Source organism: Thalia democratica, chromosome 4 (genome assembly GCF_965202585.1).
Source record: "Thalia democratica chromosome 4, ktThaDemo2.hap1.1, whole genome shotgun sequence".
NCBI classification, from domain to species: domain Eukaryota; kingdom Metazoa; phylum Chordata; class Thaliacea; order Salpida; family Salpidae; genus Thalia; species Thalia democratica.
In genome coordinates, this window is record NC_139168.1 from 30,857,050 (window position 1) to 30,864,008 (window position 6,959).

The window sequence follows — 6,959 nt, forward strand, 5'->3', positions numbered from 1 at the left end:
TATATCAAAAACACCTATTTTTTTCTAACAACGACAAGTTGAGATTTTTTACATTCTCATTAGTTGTTACTTAGTAAAAATTTTATGTGTCTTTGCATAACCAATTTAAATCCATTTAAATAAAGTTTAAAATTAAAAAGAAAAGTCAAAAACATCTTCACTGTTTTTTACAAAAACTCGCGATGTATGAAACATAAGATATTCAAAAATCAAGAAAAGTTTGTTAAAATAACTGGCATTAGTGCATCTTACGCCTTTTTTGTTTTTAAGCTGAAACATATGCATTACAAAAGTATTTGTATTTTGTAATAGTTAAACTTTGATGCTTGTTAACTAACAAAAGCTATTTCAAAACATTGCCAGAATTTTTTTTACAACTAAAACTCTTTATATTCCAGGCGCGCATAATGTGCTTAACACTAGGAGGCGATCTTCTTTCGAAAAATCTTGGCCCAAACGGTGCTCAATACCATGCGTTAGTTTGATAATATGTTGCTAAATGTTAAGTTTTTATGTTTCAAAAATCTAAAAGACATGTTACAATGAGAGTTATATGTTTATTATGGGTAGGTGTCAAACATGCCTGAAGGGACACTTTTGCGCGAAGACACTTTTGTACGCAACTTTGAATCGTTGCAAAAGTGTCTTGGTGCAAAAGTGTATCTTCGTGCAAAAATGTCTTCGTGCATATTTGACCCGTCCTCGTTTACTATATACTTAGTTATAACTTAAGTTTTTCTAAAACATTTAATGGTAGTAAAAGTTAATCGTTGCTTTTCTTTTTTTATAAAACAGTATCGTTTAGTTGTAGCTTACAATACTCCTTGTTTTTTATAATTAAAAGTTGTACTGAATGTTTACACTATTTACAAAACAGAAATAAATAACTTTAAATATGACGTCACATAGTACTTAGGAGGCTTATTGAAGACTACACAGCTCATTACTGGATTGGAATGATAGATGCTGAAGATGATAGTAAATTTAATCTACTAGATGGAGATAGTTATAATCCTTCGGACATGACTCAACTAGGTCTTTATTATTGGTTTTCAGGGCAACCTAATATAAATGTAGACTAACATTGTGGTTTTTCTATGATTCAGCTAGACCACTTTAGCATACGGGCTTACTAATTGGCATTGTGAGCAGAGAATTTTTCAACATAAACCTATAAAAGGAGTTGGTGAAATCTGTGAATTTTGGACACTTTTAAAAACCATTCCAACACTGTTTTTTATGCATTAATATCGTTTCTAGTTAGTTACAACTTACTTTGTTTCAAAAATTAAAAAAAATTTTTTGACAACTAAGTGTATACTTTGATCGTTTTTAACTTTAGCATTTAAATAGATTTTGCTTTTCAAATAATATTTGTTTTTGTACAACGTCTAAATTATAAAATTTAAATTAAGGTAGGTTAGAAGCCTAGCTTCAAGTTTTAAATTTAAGTAGTAAGATACTAATAAACTAGCAAATCTTAACAACAATGGCCGTCAGCATTTAACAAGTCGCGGGCCAATTTTCCTAGAAAAATCACTTTGTTGGTCGCACTGTATAGAACAAAGACGTTTCAGGGCCGCAGTTATTTAAACTTTACTGTAGTAATAAAAACAAAAATAATATACAAAACAGAAAATGTGAAAAAAAGCAATTATAAATTACTAGTAATTAGCACTTTTTATCAGTGATCTTCAAGCTAATCAAATTTTGTGTACACCAAACTGCGAAAAAAAATATCGGAGAACCCTAAGTATAATTTTAAAAAGCGCCGTCAGTGGTGGGACTACGTAAACACTTTTAATAACATATTTCTTATTTTTATTGCTTAGCTACATTTCTATAAAGCGATATAATTAAGATATCTTGTGATATTATTATTTATGTCAATGATATATGTTTTCATGGAAGTTACTAGCGGCGCTAATGTATCATAACTAAGTTTATTTTTACATGCAAACTTTTTAATAACTCAAGCTGCAACTTATTATTTGATCCTAATCTCAATGAACCTTTCTATTTGGTTTACCTTATTTTCACAATGATATTTTAGTTATATGGTTTTGTCTTACATACTTATTAATTGAACATATCTTCGCAATCACTACAAATCCCCAGTACAGTGCTCTTAAAATATTTTGTTTAACATTAACTACATACTTAAAATAATTCTATGTCTTTTACTTTGTGAGTATTATCTGTTTTTACAAATGGTATTCAGACAGAAAACCGACAACAAAAAAACGAGTTACAGACAGCTAAATTCAAAAATAATGTATATATTGTTGCTCTTCGTACAGTTGGTTTAGACATTGTTTATTCATAGACTAAATTTTTGCACTTCAATAAGTTCAGGGTTGTAACTGATTGTCACTTCTTTCTGGTAAATAAAAATAAAATTTAACTATGTTTTGTTATGAAATTTATTATATATCACTACTATATTTTGAGATTTTAACTAGGCTTAGTATTTAATTTAGAGTTTGTCACTCTTTCAAATAAAAAATCAATCCTGATTGACCAAAAACCAGTTTATAATTCTTCAAGCTAGTTTAAATTTAAAAAAAATATATAATTATTAAAAAAAAAAAAAAAAATTATACAGTAATCTTCCTTTATTCTACCAACATATGTTTCTGTGTGTCAACGAATCAACACACTTCAACTGGGTTCTGTAAAAAAATAATTACTGTAATGAGAGAATAGAAGCATAGAATAAAGTAGGTGTATACATGTTTTCATTAAAATAAGATATTATCTACAGATAAGATTCCAGTGAACTTACTTCACTAGGATCTTCTGTTAGCCAACAATGAAACCTAAATTTTGAACAGTTATAATTATTTTAGCCATGAATTAAATGTCAAATTAATAAAGCTTATATGAACAAAACATCAATTAACTCAACTAATACTCAATTGAAAAAACAGCCTAAGACTCAGAAAAAATGTCAATCTAGTCTAAACTTTTCAAAAAAAGTTTAAACAAACATGTTTCAGTTTTTCAAAAAACTTACTTTGCCTAAGATTTTAAATTGGAAAAAGAGGAAATTAAAAAGTTTCTGAAAATCTATGGTAGTGATTAATTCAACAGATAAATAAAAAAAAAATTTTTTACACATTTAAGCTAGTAAAAAAATAATTTTCAACTTAATAAACTTGATTCAAATACTTTTTTTTATCGAAGTTTTTTGTTTAAGAATTTAAAGTAAACGGCTTACTTTTTCATTCAAACAAATTTTATTTTTAAATTTTACTTCTTGTTTAGAATGTTGTATTTAGTCATCATCCAAAAAGTCAGTAGCTTAGCTGTAAAATAAGTCCTTTTGTTTTGTTTTTGTAGCTATAAATCAAAGTAAATTAACTTTTTATTTAAATTTTGAAACTTTTTTACAACTTTTGACCAAATCACATATTGTTTATATCGTTACATCATAGAAAACTGTAGTTTTACAATTTATTTAATTATCAACATGTAAAATAGTTGTTTACGTCTGCTATTAGTTAATTTTAAAATATATAATTTGGTTTTAATTGAAAATAATTTTTGGTAAAATTAAATTAACATGAACTGTTTTACTAAGTAATTTATTTACATATTATTGTATATGTTTTCTATTATTAAGACAAGTTAATTACTAATTTTGATTAGTAATTTGTTCTAGTCTCATATGTACAAAATTGTCAGTTATTGATCTTAACTTCACAGTGTAAGACATAGTTTCTCATTTTCTTTAAAATCAGGACTTAGGTTTGTATTTAAATTGTTTTACTAAAAGTTAAAGAACTTTATTAATTAATAAGACTTTGCATTCTGTTTTACTGGTACTTTTGAGTTGTTTAAAGTTTGATCATTTTTATGCATCTGAGAACTTTTGGACAGCTGTGCAGTAAACAGTTATGTTGTTTTCTAGAAGGTTACACTTAAAGCTACTACACAAGATACTCTATTATTATGTTTAAATGAATTAATAAGTTTGTTATGTTTTTGTTGTATGTAAATTTTTAAAACGTGAAAATTATGCATTTTTTTGTAAATAAAAGTGAAGTATCTTTGTACTTAATGTGCTTAAATCAGAATTCGTAAATATATATTTTACTTCAATGTCGATAAACGAATATATATACCATAGTTGATATGATTAAAGAACTCTCACATGTGCAATGATCATAGCAATTACTATTTGTATTCAAATTTCATGCTTGGAACCAGGCATTTGTCGATTTAACAAAATTACAAAAATTACTTTGGAATCCTAATTAAGTTAAAACAAACTAATTGTTGTAAAGCATTCAAGTCAGTTAGTACAGCAAATCATTATGCTAAAAAGTGAAGATTTCATTTGGCTGCAAAATTGTCTAATTTGATTTAAAAGAAAAAGCTGTTTAAAAACTAAGCTTGCATGAATTTAGTAGTTTTATATGTATGATGTTAACTTTTCCACTTAATTTGCGAAGATCAGACGCAAAAGGTTTTAATTAAGGAATGAGTTACGTTTTTATTCGGCGGGTTAGATGGGGAAAAATTTTGTCCTTGGCGGGCAAGCGCGTTTAATTTCTATTTAATGCACAAAATTACTTAATTATTCAATTCATTTAAAAAAAATTATAATTATATTTGAATAGAAGTTTTCTTACTATATCTAGCGGAAGTTTATATCTCTTTAAAATTTTACTTAAGACCTTTTTTGTCTTCATAGTTTGTCCTTAATTATTCAGAGTAAGTTTTAAAATCTTGTTTAGCGGGCTAAATTTACATACTTGCGCTCAAAAGAAAAAAGGTTAATTTTCGCTGGGTTCCACACAAACTTTTCTAACATTGGCGGGCCGGTAGTTTTCACTTCCAGGACCTGATCCAACACGCAGACCGTACTTTTCCTACCCCTACCTTTAAGAAACCACTTAACTTACCACATTATTTTTAACTGCTAAACTTATAATTTTGACTGCTCTTTAGAAAACTCTCTGACAAAAGGTTTTTAAGGCTAAAAATGACTTTTTGTTTGTGATGTCAGTTTTTGAATAAACTAAAGAATTTTTAAAATAAAAGACTGAATTTCCTAACAAAAAGCTTTAAAAGACGGCCATATCATTTTTATTGTTACTTTACTTAATTTTATTCTTTGTAAGAACATTATCTATCAAAAGATATGTACTTAGCGACTACAGCACTAAATGCTTCAACGTTGTCGAACTTTCAAAAATAAAAAAACATTTTTTATAAAAGGAAAGTCCCACTATCAAATTATTTATCAGATGATGTGTATCAATCAGATTGTTGTAAATTGTAATAATTTTTAGTTCTACATTAGCTATAATTTTGCAGAAGTATAATGGTAATCAGGAGCTTTGCATGGGTTGAAGCAGATGCTCCACCTTAAAAATTTTTAAAACTTATTATAAACATTTTTAATTAATGTTTTTTACTTAAACTTTTGTTTACAAATGATTAGTTGTAATTGCTGTATTTTTATTTTAAATAATTATTTTAAAAAAGTTGAAAATTAGATGGTTTTATAAATATTCGTAATTTTCAACACCCTTAACAAAAATACAACTTTTCACCAGAACAGTAATAATACTTTTTTCGTGTTTCAAAGTTTAAAATAGTTTATAGTCGTGGTGTGGTGGGTCCTTGGTCTTAACAACTGACTCAAAATCAGAAAGTTGTGAGATCGAATCCTGCCAGTCGCATGGCAAATACATGCCGTTGAGAGAGTATATACAAATTTACAGTATGGCCACCATACGAGGAATTCTGGAAAAACCTGGAGTTTGTCAATTTAGGCTAAATAACTGTTACTTGAGAAATTAAGAAAAAAACCTGGAATTTTGAACAAAAGTTACTGAAACACCTTGATTTTTTAAACAATTTTTACATGTTAAGTAAGAAAATTTTAATTTCACACAAAAATAAGTTGTATAGATAAGAAATTACTTAGGATGATGTCACACCAATATTAAACTGAAAATAGATTATTTTCAATGTCTTTTTTAACCTTAATTATAGGCTAAAAATCAATGTCTTAAGTCTAACATGTTTAATCTAAAAAAGATAATTTATTTTAAACAAGCTATATAAATACATTGTAAGAATTAAATTTAATTATGATAAATTTGATATGCATCATCAACAAACTATAGAAAGTAGTTTGAAGAATATTGTTACAGATAGAAACACTATTAACCCAGTTTTACTTTGAAAAAGAAACTTACTGTGAAAATAAGTTTACTTAAATTACTAATTCGCTATATAACTTAGAAATTGCATAACTTTGTTTGTCATATAAATTTGCACTTTAGAAATATCTTGAACTTGTTATAAAAAATAAAACTCATCTATTTTTATAATTTCTTTCATTTTAAACAATCAGTAAGAAGTTTTGTGAAATTTTCAGGCTATATTGTCACTTTATAGTTTTGATGGATGTTTTCTACTAACTTATACTTTTCTTCTAAACATAAAGTCTACTTGTTTTGATGTTTTCTTCTGTATTCTAGCTTGATAAACAGAACATAGTTGGTTGAAAACAGGGTCAAGCGTCAATCGAATACAGAAAAATAGCTTTAATAAACGGAAAATGATTATAGGTTTTGTACATTGTTAAAGAGAACTGGATTTGTTTTTTTTTTACCTTTAAGTGTATTAGAAGTTGTGTAAGTTCAAAAGTAACAAACTTTGCTGTTTTTAATTTGAAAGTTAATTGATTATTTCTCAAACTGTTTTAAACATCTTACAAAAACTACACGAAAATGCTTAATATATTTATTTTTAAGTTATCTCTTTGTTATTTTTCTTAAGTATGGTATAGTGTAGGTTAAATTATAAACTATATGTTGATGTTTTATGAAATATATTCTATTTGCGAAACAATTACCACCAATTATTAGAGAAGCACAAGTAAAATGTTTTAAATGAAAATAAAAAAGCTACTTGTTTAAAACTACTTAATAAATGCA